Consider the following 22,340-nt stretch of genomic DNA (forward strand, 5'->3'; position numbering starts at 1 on the left):
TGGTGCCCACGGCTCTTGCCAGCGATGGACGTAATCTTGTAGTCCGTTTCCTAGAAATTTCGCCAACTTGTTCTGATAGTGAGGTCAAACAAGTGACATTAGTCACATCAACAGCAACAACTTTGTCAATACATAATGCAGACGAGCGAGAAAATTTACAAAAAATTCTGAGCCTTTTTTTAAAACTCCAAGCAGTAGCAATTTTAGCAGATGAAGATATCCTCAGCCTATCTGGATATCTTCACCTATTTAAATGCTAGATATAAATAGTATATCGAATAAAATAATATTGGAACTATTAATATTCTTTAAACGTTAAACACTGGTCAGCTGAATGCGCGCATTTTGCGTGCATTTCTTTCTGTTCATCTTTTCTAATACAAGATAATCATGCTTTGGCCGTTATCCTATAAAATACAAGTAAGAATTTACCGAATAATTTTATTTACTTAGAATCTGTATTTTGTAAGTTGCAGATTACAGCTAAGTACTATGAAGGTGCTAATTTTATGTAAACACCCTTCGCATTATTGTTTGCGTTTTCTCAATTATTGCTTCTCTTGATGCAGCTTTTCAAAATTATTAAACAATTTCAACCACAGATGAATTCTAAATTTAAGCTTAATGCTAATTTATATAAAGGGATTACATATATTAAAGAATAGCTTAGGATATTCTGATTTTTCTAGAAAGGCATGGAATTATTTGTTTTAGATATTTCACTATATTATTTTCAAAATTTAATTGACTTGTCATTTTATATTGTTTTTTTTTATTCTTTAAAAGTATGTATGTACATTGATCTTCAGTGAAAAACTGCAGTTTAGATTTTCTGAATCTTTCCCTTAAACTAGTACGCAAACCTTTAATATGCACCTATAATTTACTTACACTTTCCGATAAAAAAGAAGTAAAATTTAATCAATTTCTGAGTGGAATAGAAGACTTATAATTGAAATATATTATCAGCCATGATGTTGGTTTATAGAATAACATTTTACAGAAGTTTTAAAAAACCAGAGAATATAAACAAATTACATAAGAAGCTGAAAACCTGGGTAAAATCCTAGGAGAGCCCACATCCTTGGCGACAAACTGTTAGAGTGCATACTATTTCATGAGTTTCTCAAAATAGCCAAGTTGAAAACAACAGGTCAAAGAATTGCACAAAGTCGGTATCCATATACACATCGAACTATTTTCACTTAAAATATATCAGAGAATTGCACAAACTTGACATTGCACACTCCGTTGATTTTGCCCATATACACTTCGATACCCGCCATCACCAAAATCATTCGCGCCAAGGGTGTGGGCTCTGCTAGGATCCAACGAAAGCCTGGTTATGATAACTTAGTAAGACTTAATTATTTATATCTTACGCTAATTGCGCTACGTGTACACATTGGACAGATATATGTAATATACAGTGAGCATTTGGAAAATTGAAAAGACTCATTAGATATATTGAGGTTTGAGTTTTAGTTGATTGCGGCAAAGTACTCGAGGGCTATCTGCCTAAGGGAAGAGATGCTTTCATGGAGAGTTTTGTAAGGAAAACGGGTACGTATACACGTTACACATGAGCAAAACCACGAAAATACCCATGCAGCTAGTACGTTTGCCTAGATTCTAACCCAAGTCGGAACGACTAGTGTTCAGTATTTTACAGCTCAGCCGCTGTCCGGCACGATTAGTAACATTGAATGCCCTCAAAGTTTAACTATATTCCATTGTCTAATGAAAATTATTTAGGAAGGCTAAATCCTCTCACATAAGTGATTTGAAATGCGATGAAAAAGGCTTTGAAAACAAACGGCTTTAGTGTCCTCCATATCGTATGATTCCTGTTAAGTAAGGCTTATTAAGTCTTACGTGCTAATGCACAGTACAACGGGATCCTATATCAAGCGCAATTTTCCAATAGGATCCTGTATCAAGCGCAATTATCAAGCGCAAGTTTCCTGTATCAAGCGCAATTTTAATCAAAGAATCACAAGCCAAAATAACTACGAAATCTTTAACAAATATAAGAATTCTGCTTAAGTACAATACCAATTAAAGTGACAAGCTTCACAGACATTAAAAATTGAAATATTGAAAAAATAACTTACATAGAATCATCAGCAATCCTAAATACATTAGTAGTACCTATTTAGGCTATAAAAAAGAGACATACTTTGAAACAGTACTTGAAAGAGAATTAACTAACTGAATTAGACCTTTGGTACAGGTACAAGTAGCCAAGGCGAGAATCGACTTCCCACTACCTTCGCTTTCTCTCGTCGATATATATCTTGGCGCACGTTTGTTTTTATGCTTTTGAGTTTTATTATGCAAAAATACCTAAACTTATGCTAACATTGCCTCTTGTAATTGCAATTCATTCCTGCAAAACTGAAATTTAGCTTTAGGAATTGGTTTAGTCGTAATATCAGCAACTAGCTGCTCTGTTGAAAGAGAAGAAAATTTTACTACTCCTTTGTTATACAAGTCGCGTATATGATGAAATTTTTTATCAATATGTTTTGTGCGCGAACTAAACTTTTCGGGTTCTGCAAGTTTTATTGTTGAATGATTATCTTCAAAAACCTTTATCGGTAGAGTTTAGGGTAGATTTAAATCTTCTGTTAATTTTAATATCCATAGTAATTCTCGTGTAGCTTGCGATAATGCAACATATTCAGCTTCTGCTGAGGATAATGAGACTCATGTTTGTTTTCTTGAAAACCATGAAATATAATTTTTGCTTGATAAAATTGCACTTCCTGATGTGGTTATTCTATCTTCAGTATCTTCTCCCCAATCAGCATCTGAATAAACTGTTAGATTATGTTCTTCACTCGAGGAAATTTGTACAGATATCTCATGTTTAATATCATGTCATGTTTGTCATGTTTAAATATATAATGATTCTTTTTACAGAATCCCAATCTCCTAGACGTGGATTATTGCACTTTCTGCTATGTATTTGAATTGACACTGTGACAGCTGGTCTTGCGATAGACGATATGCAGTTAGTCAATAAAGTCTGTGTACATGAAGAAAAGTAATATCAAATCCAAATTTTAAGGTGCGAAAAGGGTAGTTTATTAAAGTTTTATTTTTTAAATATTTAGTTTCAATAAGGGACTTTGAAATTATTTAACTGTAATATTTTCATATCTAATAATTTATGCATACTAATTTTTAAATGATAAGTGGCCAAAAAGCAAAGCCAATAAAGTTTGCGTACAACGCGAAGGAGGCGGGGGATTTCTTATCTAACTTTTAAACTTCAAACTTCAGAATGCAAAGAAGGTTACACTTTCAAGGTCATTGACTTCCGAAGCAAATTTCACGTTGATTGGAAGTTGATATTTCTATTTTCTTTGACGAAAATGACAACCAATAAAGAAATTCCTTTAGTTACGAGACAACTCATTATCAAATTGAGAGATGAAGGTAAAACTCTTCGTTATATTGGTAAAACCATTGGAAAACCATTTTCTAGTGTGCAAAGAGTTAATCAAAACTATCTTGACACTGGTAGTCTTGCTGTAAAACCAAGATGTGGGAGACCGAAGAAGCTAAAGCAGAGAGAAGAAAGAAAAATTCTTTTACAAATTAAACAAAATCCTAAACTTTCTGCTGCAAGCATTGCAAAAGACATTTTTTTAACTAGCAACAAGGAAATTTCTCCTGAAACTGTACGAAAAGTGCGGCGAAAGTCCGATTATTATGGACGCAAACCTAGGTCTAAGCCATACGTTTCCGAGACAAATAGAAAGAAAAGAATTGCTTTTGCCAAAACATATTTAAACTCTTCTTAGGACTTCTGGAACAATGTAATTTGGTCAGATGAAATAAATTTACAATATTTAAAGTTAATGGCCACCCTATTGTATGGAAAAAACCAGGAACACAACTGAATCTGAGAAATTTAAATCCAACTGTCAAACATGGAGTTGGCGGTGTGATGGTATGGGGGTGTATGTCGTCGAAAGGAGTTGGAAATTTTCACATTATTGATAAAGTCATGGATAAGTAGGTTTATCTGGATATTCTGAAGAAAAATCTATGAGACAGTGCCCGAAATTTAAACCTTTCTAATACCTTTATTTTCCAACAAGACAACGACCCGAAACATACAGCTAAAATTGTGAAGGAATATCTCCTCTATCACACTCCAAGACAGTTGCGTACTCCTTCACAGTCAACAGACCTCAATCCAATCGAACATTTGTGGGAAAAATTGGAGAAACGAATTCGAAAACACAATATTACGTCGCGAAATAAGCTAATTAGTAAATTTCAGGAAGAATGGGCGAAAATTACGTCGGATGACGCTGAAAAACTAGTTCAGTCAATGCCCAGACGTCTGCAAGCTGTTTTGAAGAATAAAGGATATCCTACAAAATAGTGAAGTAATGAAAAAAACTTATATTTTGTTTTTTTTAAAGCGTACGCAGACTTATTGGAGGGAATGTCTGAGTTTTTTTGACAAAATATATTTTTGAAAAAAATGTAGATACTATTACACTGATATTATTTACTTTTTATTTAAGCTTACAATTTTAGCTAATAGAAGAAAAAAAATGCAATGATTAAAATACATTTTTCTATGCTTTAAGTGTTTTTTTAATTTAAAATTTAGTCTGTACGCAGACTTTTGTGACTAACTGTATACAAAAGACTTCCAAAAGCTTGGCGAAATATATCATTTGAAGTTAAATTTTTCTTCCTTGTTTAGACTTACTTGCATAATAATTTGTTTCCATTGATGTGCTAGCGCGTTTCGGCTCTTTAAAGTTGAAAATTGCTTGACTAGTTGATTTATTTTATTTCAGATAACTTCCACCTTCCTTTTAATTTATTTCCATGCCTAAGAAATATTTAGCTTCACCAAGATTTCTTGTTTGATAACGTCTCTTTAAATGATTAATTACTCGAAGAATTAGTCCTTCTTCTGTAGAACGTATTAGGATATCGTCAACATACACAATTAAATTAATTCTTCGATAAAGATCCCCTTTGTGAAAAGACACGGATCTAGTTTGCTTTGACTGAACCCAAGATTCTTCATTGTATTTTCAATTTCTGCATTCCAGTACCTAGGTGCTTATTTAAGACCATAAATCGACTTCTGCAATTTACAAACTTTATGTCTTTCATCCGGAACTACGAATCCTTCTGGTTGTTGTATATTTCTTCATTTAAGTTGCCATTCAAAAAAGCTGTTTTAACATCTATTTGATGTACCTTGGCATTATTATATGCTGCCCGTGCTAAGAAAACTCGAATTCTAGTGTATTTGATTACTGGTGGAAGCGTTTCATCATAGTTTCACTGCCGTATATTTGAGAGAATCCTTTGGCTACTAATAGTGCTTTGTATTTTATCTTTTCACAAGTTTCATCATATTTGGTCTTAAACACTCATTTGCTTTCTACTGCATGTTTTCTTTGTGGTAAATCTGTAATTTGATAGATTTCGTTTTCTTTTAGAGAGTTTATTTCTTCTTCCATCGCTTTGATCCAAGCTTCTTGTTCACGTTTTGGTAAGAATTTCTTCAAAGCTTTTTCGATCTTTATTTTGAGATAATGTTGATTCTTACGTCTTTTGCTTTGTAGGAGAATCTTTCCGGTGGAATCCTTCACAGTTCCATCACCGTCACTTACGGCAAAGTACTGGAGGGCTATCTGCCTAAGGAAAGGGATATTTTATGGAGATATTTCTAAAGAAAACTGGTATGTATACACGTTTCACACGAGGAAAACCACGAAAATACCCATGCAACTAGTCCATTTGCTGCAATGGAACCCAGGTCGGAACGACTAGTGTTCAGTATTTTAAAGCTCTGCTGCTGTTGGTCACGATTAAATACAATGAATGCCTTAAAAGTTTAACTATATTCCATTATCTAGTAAACGATATTGAGGAAGGCTTAATCCTCTTACAGAAGTGAAGTATAAGAATTTGAAATGAAAAAAAAAAAAAAAAAAGGTTATGAAATAAACGGCTTTAGTGTCCTCCATTTAGTATATGGTTTCGCGATACGGAATTCCATCATCGAGAACTGGAAGCCCCACTTTCTGCAGACATACACATTTGTTCACGCATTTAAACTTTTAGGGCCATATCTCCATTCTAAAAAATAAGCAGTTTGATAAAATAACGTAATGTAATTTTGTTATCTCAAACCATCTAAGAAAACACTTTTACAACTATAAATAAACTATACACTTTGCAAAAGTTGTTTTATGCCATGGATATTTATGAACAACAGTGCGCTGTTAAAGCTAAGTCATGTAAAAAGTAGAACAGAGTTACCTTGCGAAGAAGAAAATAGAACCTTGTTAATATTTATACTTGTTTTTAAATATTTATGTTTCAGCTCAAAAATAGAAATTTTCAATACCAGTTTGATTTTTTGAAGGTATTCTGCTCATGCCTACTCCGACTCTGTTGGCGAAAGAATATGATAAGGAGTGCATTTGCTGCCCTTATTGATTGTAGACAGTATTTCCAATTCTCAATATTTGACTATCTCAGCATGCACTTGTATAGGAAACTTCGAGAGAAAAGAGGAAAAAAAAAAAAAAATAGAGACTAAGTTTCTCACACTCCGGTCGATATGCCTATTCCTTTCCCCTCAATCCACCTCCACCCATTCCACCCATCTTCGTTCGTCTGCTGAACGCGCCTGTTTCCAGAGAAGTTGGCACTTCTCTAGTCGCTGCTACGACGCGCGCACGAAGAATTGGCCGCTTCCTACTTACAAGCACGGTAAACAAGACTTTTCTTAATTTTTCACCTGTCGGAAGGTGTCAAGCTTCATTTTTGTTCCAGAAATCCATTTAGCGCTGATGTTATCTATTTGCTATACAATTTAGGTGTGAGACGTGGATTTGTGAGATCACAGTCAATGTTGACAAACTTTGCAAAAGTTGTGTTCTTTTTCCATTTCCGTGAGCGGGATTATTTAAAGTGTTAATTTTGCTAAGATGACTTAGAAAAGAATAGTGTGTCGTATATTTGGAATATAACTTAATATAATTCATGGACTTCTTAATATACCACTGCAAATGATTATGTCTCTCTTAACAGCTTCAGATCTCTAGTAAAAAATGATGCCAAATAGAAATACCTTAATCCAGCAATATATTGTATTTAGCTCTACTTGCTGTAGCAGCAGTTGTTCTGTAATATTCAAATTAGCTAGTGAATACATTTGCAACTTGTGCATTCTTCATAATTAGGAAGGAATTTTCTCGTAACTTGCAATGTGGGAGTGCTAATTTACGCATACCATGAATAATTTTGTGGATTACAACTTAGTTTTAAACACATGTATGCTAAATATTTTTGCAATAGTTTATGTGAAATGAAAGCAAAACATGTACACATGCTCTACGCTCTGCAAACGTGGAGTATATAAGACTAGTTCAAAGTATCTACAAGAATAATAACATATCAGTGTAACACTTGGTTTTGTTAGTTTTGTAAACAAACTTGTGGTCCACAACATTCCGGATAATTTCCAATAACTACCTGAAATATAGTTTATAGAAATATGTGAGAAAGGGATAATCTTTTCAAAGGATATCAGTAGGCATGGATTAGAGAAGTATGTATTACACTAGTACAGTTTAGTAATCGATTACTTTTGAGTGCACCAGTTCTTGTATTTTACAGTGGATTTATTAAAGTATGCTTAGTAACTTTTTTAAGCTATGCGTTTTTAAATTGGAAACAGTAAGTCATGTGCTTTTATTTATTCAGGTTTATTGGTTGAATATTGTGAAATGCTCTTAAAATATATCACATTACACAGATTTTAAAGGACTTTAATTAAAATATAAAACACTTTTTGACTCCATGAATTAGGGTATTTAGCAAGAAAGAACAGGATAAATGAATTGCAATGAGAAAGAAGCAGTTATTGACTAGAAGTATATTTTGAGTATCTTTCGATACTAAATAAAACATCTGGAAAACATATGCTCGATAACTGGTGTTTTGTATGAACGTCAGTTCAAAAGGTATTTTGTTAAAGATAACTTTTCATTTACCTGAAGTGAAGTTTCAAAAATAATCCATAGCAGCAGAAAATTCTTGGTTTTACCATAATATTTTCTGTCTCATATGTTTTATTCCCCTCTTAAGAAAGTATTTTTTATTGAAATCTTAAAGTACGTAATTCATATACAAAATTATAATATTTGTATTTTAAATTTTTTTGTGAAATCTAGATTTAAGATTTGAAGATAAAAAATAATTATGGCATAATCTTGATACTTGGTTACTCATAGTCATATGAAGCTTTTATACAACACGTAAACTCAAAAAAATATATAGTGGTCAGGAAACTTGTTGCTAATAATTTTGAAATAACATATCACAGAAAATTCCCATTTGAAACTTTTGTGTGATAATGATGAATTGAAGTTTATTATAAAACATCTGGTATATAAAGAATGTAGCTCATTTTAATATGCACTTAAGTTAATTTTTAACTGAACAAATCACTCAGTAAATAAATCTTTATGATTATTATTCTCACATAACTGTAGATATAGTGAAAGCGAATATTAATATATACTAATTGAATAATCAAAATTGAGGCAACTGAAGTGCAAATTTCAATTTTATGGTTATGCTGGTGTTATGAAAATTGTGTTGCAGAAAGAAAATTAACATTTAAATATATATGTTTCAACATTTTGAGAAGCCATAACAGAGTAGATTAAATGTTTACTTACTTTTATCTATCCTACTCGTGGTAAAAATATCACATTAAATAAAGGAAAAGAAAACGCCCACGTATCAAATATATTTCCAAAATATGCAGTGAAGTATTTTCGTTTTCAGGAAAATAAATGATTTTGCACCAAAAAGGATTTGCTGGTAAAATACTTGAATTCTGAGAGATGTTGATACATATATACACACATATAGCTTTAGTGAGTTAAAAATAAAATTCTCACAAGCATAGAATAAACTTTGGTTTTGCTTGATACTATAATAAAAATTAGTTATTTATTAAAAATATGCTGCTTTTAAAGCTTTCATTCAAAAGACACTGAAGTTATTTCATAACTATCAACCTTTTCCCAACATCTAGGTTTCATAAAATTACTTCCAGACGTTAATGATAAGAATTCGACTTCAGTGCTATGAGAAGTTTCATATATAATTCTCTATAGAAAAGTGTAAAAATTAGGAGTTACATTTGATGCATGGAATGAAGATTGCTTTTTTGTTGCTTTTGGAGGAATAAAAAGTGTAATATTCTCAACTGAATACAAATAACCCTAAAAATTTCTTTTTTTTCGTAATTTTCAGGGTAAGATACTTTTCGAAGGGTTTCAAAAGCGTATATGTCTTACATATTTTACTTAGGAAAATCAGCAAATAGTCTCAAAATTAATAATCAGAATAAATAATAGTCTAATAATCAATAAAGATTAACTACTATGAATATGATGCGAAATATGTTTTAAAATAATTCCTATTCAAGAAACAATGTGTTCAGCAGGAGTACAATAATTCTTCGGACTCATTGAAAAATCTGTCTAAAACGTGTTAACTGTATTAGTTTGAAAGTGCATAAAGAAGCCTTTGATTTTAATACATTGTGTTTCCATACCGAAATATCAAGGCCAGTGTCCAGGTATGAAGTTAAGCGTTATGACGTATCGTGCTAGTAGTGAGCGACTGAATTTGCTCCGACAATCTTCGTATGGATCTACTACTACACCAGCTAGGCGGGGCAGTAGCCTGGATAGTTGGTTATTGCCCAGCAGTGCCCCACCAAGATATACTGGGATTTATAGGAAATCTTACAGTGATAAGTTATTGTCACCACCTCCTCCCCGGAGGAGGCGAGTGGTCAGTTTTGATCTCTCTGACGACTATGATGATGATGATGATGATATCGATGATGATGATGCCGATGATGAAGTAAGGTTTTCTTTTAAATATTATTTTGTTTTATTTTTAGTAATTTTATCCATATGGTAATTTTGCCTATATGTTTCAATTTATTTTGGTATTGTTATAAATTCACACCATTGATCACATAGGTATGGTTGAAGTAATCATAATCTCATTCAGAGCTAGGCTGATACCATCAGCAAATTATTATTCGTATGTGTGAATGAATATAAAATTAGTTGAAGTGTTTATCTAAATAATGTAATTATATACTATAAAAGTATGATATTTCTGGGTATCATACTTTTACAGTATATAATTACATTATTTAGATAAACACTAATTACTTTCGAGTATCAATTTCTCAATGATATTTAACTAGTACTTAAAATATGTAATATAGTGTATGATTTATTATTACCATTACTGTATTGTACTGGATTTCAGTTATAGCTTATTTTCCATATGATGTGAGCACAGTTGTAGTTTAAATTTCAGCCTCAAATAAAAAAAATGTCATTAGTTTGTAACATGCATTTATTTAATTAAAGAATTATTAGTATCGATAAATATTAATTTATCCGCAAATCTTATTCAGAACATACGACAGAAATGAAAAAAATACTCATTTTGCTTTCTAGAAATTAAATAATTACTCAGTTTAAATGTTCCTGTCTATGAATTGAGAAATTATGTAAATTTTTATTATGTCTTGCGATGTAAAAAATTAATAACCTATAAAAAAACGAAAACATATTAATTTTGTGGAAATGTTAATTTCGTGTAGGCTGTTATACTACATTCAAATTTCACAGCTACAAAACTTGAACCAGTATAAAATCTAAAAAAGGGAAAAAATGAAAAGCGTTTACGTTTTAAGACTCTTCCACTTCAAAACTTTATGTTTTAATGTAATTTATGACCTAAATCTTTTTTCCTCGAAATTTAATTGAAATAGATAAAGCAAATTACAGAAAATATAATTTCTTAGTCTACTGATGGCTTTTGTCTGGTACTTTGTCTGCTCGTTTTATAGATCAGAACATTTAAAAAGATAAACAAGTATATAAATACAAAATTTTAATCTCCAATTCTATACTGAACACGAATTCGAAATAATTTTTATGACTGGTTTGTGTCAGTCTGAAATCATTATGCACAATTATGAATCGCAATCTAGGTTTAAATTTAATTTACATACTAAGCATAAATATTAGATTAAAAAAACTGTTCATTTATAGTTGCATTACTAAAATGACATTTTCTTGCTATTATGAACTTTCTGGGGTTTTTCTAATTATATATATATATATATATATATATGAATATATTTTTCATAATCATCTATTGATTACACTAAATTTTAAATAGATAAAGAAATACTTGAAAATGGTAATTTTGGATAAAACCTAAAAGAGGGGTCTCAAAACCCTTTATTCTTTCAAAGCTGTTTATTTCAAAAGGACAGCAAACATCGATATATATTAGCCGCGTTTTATTTGCCAATATATTTTAAAGCTATAACAAATATTCGCAGGGCACTAGATCATGCTGTAGCAGGTAACAAACGTCAGAGATTTAGTGTCAGAGATTGAATTTTCAAACATTCCATAATTAAGCATTTGAAACACACGATATTAAATGCTTTTAGTTTCTAAATTCAGTATAATACAATGAAATAATTTCAGAGATCCAGATATTGTTACAATAAAAATAATAATTCGCATTGGTTGCTATAATAACTCAGCTAAATGTAGTAACAACACATATAACAATTTGCTTGAGAATTCATCTTTATGTAAATATAATTTAAAGGTTGAATTTAATAAATGGTCTAAAGGAATGAATGCATAATCATTTTGCAAAAACTGTTTATTGATTCTTATGTTATCTGTGAAACATTAAAAATATTAAGAGAAAATAAAAATATCATCATTATGAAATTAACATTTAGAAAAATTTTCAAAATAAGTGTTTTAAGAAATGAAAAAAAAAATTATGGAAGGAAGACTACGTTACAAAATGTTAAAATAAATTTTATATTTCGAAAATGGAAATAACTGTTGATAGTAAACTCTTAGTAACAATCAAAGAAAAATGTCAAATAAATTAAGCTCTCAGAACGAAATATTTTCAACATATTATATCTTGATTGCGTTGCTGAATATATAGCGAATTGTTGACAATAAACTGCTAGTTATAATCAAAGAAATATATCAAATAAATTAATCTCTCAGATTGAAAGAGTTTAGTATATTATATCTTAATTGCGTTACTGAATATATAGTGAACTGTTGACAATAAACTGCTAGAAAATAAAAGAAAAGAAATATGTCAAATAAATTCAGCTCTCCTTATATTTTTTTTAACTAAGCACACAAGAAATTTGGATTTTTATTCGTGCTCAAGAAGAAAAATGTTGTCTAAAAAACTAAAGAGAAATGCGTTTTCTAAAAGAATTATGAAAAATTCTTCGTGTGGTCAAAATCACTTCAGGTAATTTATTAAAATCTAGAACCTTTTGGAACGGAATACTAATATTGCTAAAAAATATAATATTGCTACATATACTACGTTTCTCGAAAGCAGGTTGTCAAAAAATATTTATTTGTGTCAGTGAAACTTTTAGAAACTTTGGTTTCAAGTTACTGTCTTCAAAATGTTAAAAGTCCAAATTTTATGTTCGATGAAATTCGATTTTTATTATATGTTGGCAATACAGAATAGAGAACATTCCAACTCTTCATAAATTTATTTCGAAGGTTAAAAAACAATTAACTAATTCACAATACCGCCGATGAGAATCTGTGTAAAAGGGATTTCATTAAATAATTTTGTAAAACTGTTTCGCGTGTCAAAACTTGCTCTGATCTGAAAGCTTGCTTTATTTTACTCTCTAAACCGAACAAAGCATCTGCAACTATCCATTCAAGAATTATTTAAATGTGCACTCTCCCTGAGATGATATGTTTAATTCATATCAGTTCTCTTTTATGAAAATTTGCTAGCATTTTTAGAATATCGAATTTTACTGAATATTGTTTTACATGACTTGAAATATAAAATTTTTAGATCTTGCATTGCTTTGGATTTAGTGACAGTTCAAACTTAATAAAGTTATCAGGAATTTTTGTTTAAAAATACAAAGGATCAGTGGTAAAGCTTTGCATTCATGTACTAATATTGATAAAAGATAATTAAGATAATTCAAATTAAAATTTTATATTTATAATCATAATTATAAAATTATAGTTAAAAGTTTATATTTTAGCGTTATAAAATCACAACTCATGGAAGTTATGCCCATAATTTAAGTTAAATTTTGAAACATTATCAGATGTAATTACTTGAACATATGGGTTAAATATACGCACACATGTTTTAAATTAAGTATCCAAATTTAGATATTGAAACATAAACATATGAGTATTTTATCGCCAAAAATACACCAAACAAGCACAAAATAAATACTTTTCTTCTATTACATTTGATAACGGTAACAAAATCCTATTGAAAACATCAAATTTTCATAGCATAAAATTCAAAGCATAAAAATTTATTATAAAATTTACAAAATATAGCTGTACAGCATAATACTTCTTTTTAATATAAGAACAAAACGTTAAATATAATTACATGAGGTTTTATCTGTATGATTTAACATATTGCATGAGATCAAGTTATAATTTCTACGATACACATGTAATAGTTATAATATAATAAATGCATTCAGTGAATTTCCACTAATTAGTTACATGTGAAAGCATTGCAGCAAAAACATCCGAACAAAAACGTCGCGGAGAAAACACCGATAGGCAAAATCATTGTTGAACAAAATATTGCGGGAGAATGTAACTATAAAATATCGCAGTTTTAAAATATTTTGATACAAAACATCTTTGTCGACAATAAAGCTGTTCATAAACTTCGAAATTTAAAAAATTGGTGTCAAATATATACAGGTAAAAAATGAAGAATCTACAAATCATCGCATGACGATAACATTGCAGACATGTGTTCTTTTGGTTTTAAAAGTTGTAAATGCATATTCCCATAATGCTTTGTGAGTGCAAGAATATTTTTACTTTCATATTTCATATTTTTGAAATAAATTATAAATGTTTGCATAAAACGTAAAAAGATAGCTTAACTATTAAATATTTAGAACTCAAGTAGAAAATTAATAGAAAAATTACCAGTAAAACTTTATAAATGATATTAATTATTTATTGATATTCATTACTATAAGTTTAAAATTATTTTAATTCGAAGAAGTGACATTAATTTTCTACTAATTTTCAGTTTTTGAATCATGAAGGTTCCTTCTTATTTTATTTCAACAAAAATTTCATGGTTAATTAAAAAGTACGAAATATAAAAGCAAAAATATTCCTTATTCATTCTTTCGACAAAACCCATAATGCGAATATACATTTACTACATTTAAAGCCTGAAATTCACGCATCTGCGATATTATCATCATGCAGTGATTTGTAGGTGCTTTAATTTTTACCGCGATATTTTCTACGAATATAAAATTTTAGCTATATACATGTGAATACATGTGGCTCATTTGGATGATTTTTAAACTGCGAAGTTTTTTAACCACTTTATATTCAACAACAGCGTTTCGAACTACCATATTTTAGAACTGCAATGTTTTCTCCCGTCTTTCTTTTCTCCTACGATGTTTATGCGATCAAATTTTCTCCTTGTTTTCCTTTTCTCCAATGATATTTTGTACGATGACTTTTTCGCTTTTTATTGTTTTCATCTGCGATGTTTTCGATCATTGCAGTGTTCCTAGAGTAACTCGCATCTGACGCAGTTTGGGAACTTATTTTATTTTTTGTTAAAATTTCTTTAATATAAATAGGCTTAAAATATATAAACTTATATAACTTGTAGGGTTTATATTTATTTTAACTAACATTTATTTTAAGTTTAAACTATCTTTCTTGTCAAGCCTTACTTTCCCCTGGAACTGCCAATGCCAGAATATGTAAATTTTAGTAGAACGCGCAAGGATTCAAATTATCAGCGGAAGTATTCTGATTTAAATAGCTGGAAACGAGTTCGGTGTGTGATATTCTTACTTCACGATACAAGCGCAGCAACAATTTAACTGTCACCTTTCGCTGCGCATATACAAACAATGCCTATGTGAATATACGGTCAGTAAACTAATTACGGATTTTTTGTTTCCGTCGTAGAAATGAGTCGTCGTACGTCGGACCTCCGTATGCATAGGATTACTATGTTATTCAAAGAAATCTTTTAATATTAGAACTCCTTAATATCATTCTGGATTGACTGGTGAATAATTATCACATTGCAGAACCTCTAATACTTAAAACTTGCGGTGACACTTTTATATAAGGAAATAAACTTCTGCTATAAAATGCTTCCAGGAAAATCAAGGAATAGAAATTTTGATTTTTTCAGATGGATAAATTGTTTCGCCGGAAATCAAACCCATTTGAAAGATATAATCCTGTCTGTTATTCTCTGATTTACATCTCTTGTGGATAATCTTGAAATTGACAAAGTGGGATAGGCAATTTATTTATAATAACTTATTTCCTTTCTGAAATTCTTAAGCAAACATATATATATCTTACTTGCACCTTAAATTCAACGTTTTTAGGAGATTCGATTCGATAGCGTTCATAAGTTTTCATATACAAATATATAACAATGTATATATAGAGCATAATGTTAGTCATTATTAAACCATGCAAACCAATTAAAAAATCCAGCTTCCTTAAAAGCTAAAAATATAGCTATATTTTTCTATAAAAGCCTGTTTAGTGTTTGGGCTTACCCTGCTGATGATTAAATTATAACTGGAAAAACAAATTCAGGTACTTTAATATGATTATTTTCAGGGAATGATAAAACACTATGAATACTAAAGCAATGTAGATCTTCTTTGACAAAGGCTATGAAATTCTGAACTATGAAAAAACGTTATTATGAAAATTTCAAATCTTATTTGAACTATTAGTTTCCCGTTTTATTATTATATCTTTTTAAAACTAAGTTTCTCTCTAGGGTGATTTTAATATGTCTTCTGCATTTAAACTTGATATAGTATATCAAATACTTAGATATTTTAAGAATATTATAAATTACATAACTTTCAGAATGAATACCAAGTATATGTAGTAGACAGAATAAGAGTTAACAAAATTTTAACCAGGCAATACATCAATATATGTCAAGACGATTTAAGATGTCTTCGCCAGTGCAAATGGAAGATTAATGCCTTTTTGATGGTATGTTCTCTTTAAAACTGTTGGATTGTGTAATGAGTCTTGTAATGAATAAATCTAAAAAAAGCAACATGTCTAATAAATCAGGAACTTCACTACAGTATCGTTAGTTCAATATACAAGACTATTTTTAACTGGCGTTGAACATTTGACAAAAAATAAAGAAAAATGAAGAAATGAATATCATACTAACCTTCTATAATATATATATGTTATCGTAAAAGACCGAAATTGGAGAATGTCGACTTGCACCAGAGAATATCAACATTCGCCAAATACGTCGGTGAAAGACCGAATATTTCACTACATTCTTGTATATTCTGACCGGTGTATGTCGACAATTACAGATATGCTCTGGTGAAAGTCGAAAAGAGAGGTCATAAAGTGCCATAATAGTCTAAGTTGTTGCAATAAATAAGATTTGAATCACATAATTTAGTAAGTTTTTTATTACTGTTATTTTATTTTCTCATTTAGAACGTACTGTATAATTAAGTGAGTTTTTAACTTCTATTATTTTCCTTTCTCATTTTGATTGTATTGTGTGTTTTAGGTTCTCATGTTCTTAAGTTCTTATTTCAAGTCTCAAGTGCATTTATTCGCGACTGAATTACGGAGAAGAAAATATAATATTGTTATATGTTCAACATTTACCATTATGTTCAACATTCACCATGGTGAATGTCGACATTGACCGGTGTAAGTCAGAAATAAGAGTATTTGGAAAATATTTCGGACATACACCAAAAGACTATGTGAATGTTGACATTCACCGGTGAAAGTCGACATTCTCCAGATTTCGGTGTTTCACCGTAACATATATATGTAATAAAAGCGTTCCGTTAATCGATTAGACATTAAGCGTTCAATTATATGCAACGCACAGCATCGAAAGACATAAGCTAATAGAAATGCGCATGCTAATAGCAGTCGATTTGAATTCACAAAATTATCATTCTATTCTAAATCATTAATATCCTGTTAAAGTTTTATTAGTACAAAGTTATATTTACCTGTTTTCTATTTCGAAAACCATTAGGTTCTCCCCGCCTTGTTATGTATACTTACACGTCGAGTCTTAATGCTTGTTCTCTGCTTTCCACTGAAAAAAGTGTTGTCAGTGCTGCACTAAATTTTATTGAATATATAGAACTTTCATAACTTTTACTTATTCATATCTCTAATATTATACTCTACTATACTCTTACTATTCCTTATGTTAAGCTATCTTTAATCTATTAACTATCAATGACTACTTGAAAATATCAATAATCCGAAATAGTTTAATAATCTTGCTGTATTAGAAATAGCTAAATAGCATAAAATAAAATGAATGAAGGGAGCGATCCGTAAGCAAGTATTAAGTGCTATTCAACGTAATAAATATATGTAAAACAATATCGAATTAATAACAATTCTTTGTCATTACAATTCGTGAAATGATATAATAAACTAACATCTTTATTTCTCGTTTGACATGGCATACAGTGACATTTCGTAAAAAGTGCTACATTAGTCTGTTGTTTGATTACAACTAACATAAAAAATTTATCATTTTTATTAATAGTATTATCATTATCATTTCTTTTATCCCATACATACGTCTGCGTTGAATGCACTGATTTGAAATACACCGAATTAATAGTAGCTCTTCATGTTATTTTAATCATATAAAAGCTTACGTAGTTTAAATGTCATGGCATTCTATTTATGAAAAATTGGTGCGAAACCAAATATTTCTATACGGCGCAGAGCTGTTTATTTTCTTTGCTATATACCCCTGTGGGCAAAGTTAAGAGAATGTTCACCTTATATCGAATTTCTAAAAAATAAATGAACAGATTTTTCTGATACTTGGTATGAATATAAATTTATAACAGAGAAAGAGATGCACTCTTCAAAAGTCATTTTGTGTATGCATGATCATCAGTAAAGGTCATAGTGCAATGATATCCAAAATCCAATTTGTGATGTTGAACTGAATATGAGTGTAATATGGGATATGGTCCAATCTCGGAAGCAGTTCGCTGTGGCAGTCGATCTCACTCCGCAAAGAACGTTTCAATTCCGAGGTGGTTATCCGAGAGACATGGCAAGAAAACATTGCCTTCTCCGAAGCATCTCAGAACTTCTCTATAAGTTTAATGTCAGGAGATCAGGCTAGCAAATCCATGGGGCAAATTATCCCGGAATCATTATCTAGCAGCTGCGTCCTATGTAAACAAGCTTTGTCGTCCATTAACAGGAACCCAATACTAACTACGCCTCTGGAAGGTTGACTATAACATCTCCTCTTTATATCTCATAGCATCCAAGAAGCTATTGTCAAACACGCGCAGGATTGTGCAGCCGTTCAACGTATGCCTCTCTTAACCATTACACCTCCACCAAAGTGATGAAACTTTTCTTTGATGATGGAGAGATGGTATTGTGTTACAGGCTCTCTCCAGATACTGATAACCAACGATAAGTATCGACTCATTTGTTGGAAGCCCTGTGCCTTATTAAAGTGAGCGGGATGTAAATAGAGGGTCTTTTGGCACACAACCCTGTCTCGTGAAGCCTTTGGGCAACTAAGCCGTGAAAGTGGATTCCAGTGGCAGCATACAGCTCACGTGATACCTGTGAAGCTGTAGCAGTCCTGTATCGCCGCACTGAATTTGCCAAATAATTATCCTCATTATTCGTTACTCCTGTTATGTATCCAGTGTCCTGAAATCGTATAGTTCTGTAGCCACCTACGCTTGTGACTGGTCTGATTCCAATCTAAAGACAGTTCTCCCTCTCATTCCGTCATCCATATGTTCGTGCTTATTCATTTTACCTGATACCTTATAAATTTACCCAACACTTTTAAGGAACACAGCGATTGTCGTGAAAGAGCACGAGCACAACAAATAGCCGAAAAACCCTTATTAACTTATATCCCCTCTACAGTCACAGCCCCGTAGATACGCATTTGTACTCTTACGTATTCAACTCTGAGTATTTACATAGCTCTTCAGTATAATTAGTATCTTTGGTTCAATACGTTTCGTATAAACAGACATAATTTGCAAACTCTCTTAATATTTTTAATGATTAATTAATTTTCTTTCAATTTTGCACGTGAATGTATATATTACGGTGAAACACCGAAATCTGGAGAAAATCGAATTTCACCAGTGAATGTCAACATTCACATAGTAGCTTGGTGTATGTCCGAAATATTTTCCAAATACTCTTATTTTTTATTTACGCTGGTAAATGTCGACATTCTCCATGGTTAATGGTGAATGTTGAACATAAAGGAATATTATATTTTCTTCTCCGCAATTTAGTCGAGAAGAAACGCACTTGAGACTTAAAATAAAAACTTAAAACACATACTACCTTTCCAAATGAGAAAGGAAAATAATAGAAGTTAAAAACTTACTTATACAGTTCGTTCTAAATGAGAAAATAAAATAATAGTAATAAAAAACTTACTAAATTATGTGATTCAAATTTTATTTATTGCAACAACTTAAACTAATATGACATTTTATGACCTCTCGTTTTGACCTACACCAGAGCATATCTGTGATTGTCGACATACACCGGTGAGGGTCCGAATGTACATGAATGTAATGCAATATTCGATCTTTCACTGACGTATTTGGTGAATGTTGACATTTTCCAATTTCGGTGTTTAACGGTAACGTATATATGTTGCCCATACACTTAGATTGCTTTTAATTACTTTTTATTTTTCGATGATGAATCTATATTAAACAATGACTCATGTGAGATCTCGAGTTGATACGTAGTATCTAATGGCCCGTACATAACACTTATTCACTTCTCTCGTGACAGGGTTTATTCCATCCCTAACCGTCATCTGTTTGATATGTGACAGCTAGAAGTGCTTCATCTACCAGCTAAGATTTTATATCCAGCACACCTGATGATGTACGTCAGTTAGTTCTCATTCAAAGTAATATTAATTTTTTCATAAATAATTAACTTGGTAGCATATTAAGGTACATTTTTACGTACTCAGAATAAAACCTTAAAATAAGTCAAAGATGTTTGACATAATGAATAGACTGTTGTCTGAAATATATTTTTCCAGTATGCATTACTCCTGTTTCACGTTGTATATAGAGACTAATGTTTTATGTATCGAAGCCATTTAATCAAGCATTCAATCAGGAAAGGACATCAAAACAAATCAACGGGGTCATCGATTTCCTGCCACACATTAAGTAGCAAATGTTAAATCTCCATAATATACTACTACATGTTTTAGCTTTATTTAATATAATTAATACCTGGATATATGTGTCCTTGTTCTAAGGAAAACGATAAGTGTATGAGGAAAACGATAAGTGTATGTACTCTGTTACTTTAAAATACTCCCATCAGGGTCATACCGACCCTCTTTAATTAGCGATCGAGTTTTATATTTACGATTACCATCACCGTACAGAAAGAATTTTAGCAAATACGAGAGCATCGGCCGCAGTAGGCAAACCATGATTCCGGAAATAGGGAAAATAACCTTGAAAAGCCTAATCTAAAGTAACAGACTATAGAATTCTTAAAACCAATACCTTATTTCCTATGTTCTGAAAGCAGATTGAAAAGTATTGAAGTTTACACTTTGCAATATGCGTCTTGTCTTCAAAATGTATTCTTTCTCTCACTCTTTACATAAAATATTTGATTATTTTATCATTTTTATACCTATAGAGAGGAGCGTATTGTAGCAATTTAAATTGTCAATCCTACTGCTTATACGCGTATAAAGCATATTCATATTCATAGAGAGCTGTTAGTCAAGCAATTATTATACTATTGACTTCTGGTCGTCAGACGCAAACGAGTACTGTTAGGGGACAGTCAGATGCTCAGTGCGTATTGCGTTGGGGCAAAGAAAACAGCCAGAAATGTGGACAAAGCAATTGGTAGATAACAATTAGTACTAACAGGTCGGTGCAAAAGCGACACATGTATAGCTGTATCCCAACAAACAATTCTTAATCGGCTGACTGCTTTAGTGATTATATTGGCAATCCTACTTTCTAAACTTAATAGCTGTACACTACATCCTCTTAAGTTAGCTGAAAAAGAGAGTCTTTAACATTGTTTGCATTCGTCAGTCACCTGCCACACATGTGCAACTGTATTCTGGCTAGGATTGCGGATTCAAGTTTGCAGATATAATATACATTACGCTATGTAGTGAAACAATAGCATTTTACAAACTTATACAGCTTTGTATGTCGTTTTCGTTTTTACAGATCGGAACACCTATGAAGTACAAATTATCTTTCTTGATATAAAACAAAAGATGCAGCACTATTGGGTTTATACAAATTTAAGGTTTGAAAACATCAATTTGCAGGATACCATTAAAATAAATGCAAAAACAGATAATTAAATGTAAATTATAAGATTAATTTTAATTAACACATAAAATTTTCAGACCACATATCGGAAGAAACATTCGATGTGTAAGATTGCAGAAAAGCCATATTGTCTTTTAAAGTAACTGAGTAAAGCACTGTTGCTCCAGCTTTGTATGTAAGTGTAGAAACAGATTTGAAACTTATTGATACATATTTACAAAAACAAATTATATTATTGCTTCGTAGAATGGTAATCATAATAAAATATATCAGCAGCTAATTAATTACATTTTTTACTATAACATATCAAGTCACAAAATAATATTTAGTTACATTTTTCCAGCTTCAGTTGTAAGGATCTTAAGTTTTACTAACGTTTATTTTATTTTAAATCTTTACTATCACTTCTTATTTTCTACTTCCGGCCAGAATTATAAGCGTGAAGGAGTTTATGCAAAATTGTCTGGCGAACGCCAAGTATTTAAGTGTGGCCTTTTTGCCAAGCAGAAGAGAGGAAGCCGTGAGTTCGAAGCAGGCCGCTTACCTTAGAAGTTACGCAGTTGCTACTTTGCCTTCCAGGACAGAGGTTTTAATCCTCTTGATAAATTAAACGTATTGTAGTGTTCACAGTCTCTGTGCTACATACGCTTCCTGTTATTATAAGGCCAATCTTATTCTAAAGTTAAATTAGAGTTTAGTTTTATTTTGATATCTTTTAAGTTAGACCCCGAGTGGAGGGTCATTGTATTCCGAAGTACGGAAGTCATTGTATATA

Source organism: Stegodyphus dumicola, chromosome 2 (assembly GCF_044657685.1).
Source record: "Stegodyphus dumicola isolate Sdum_Otavi_A_Nest chromosome 2, ASM4465768v1".
NCBI classification, from domain to species: domain Eukaryota; kingdom Metazoa; phylum Arthropoda; class Arachnida; order Araneae; family Eresidae; genus Stegodyphus; species Stegodyphus dumicola.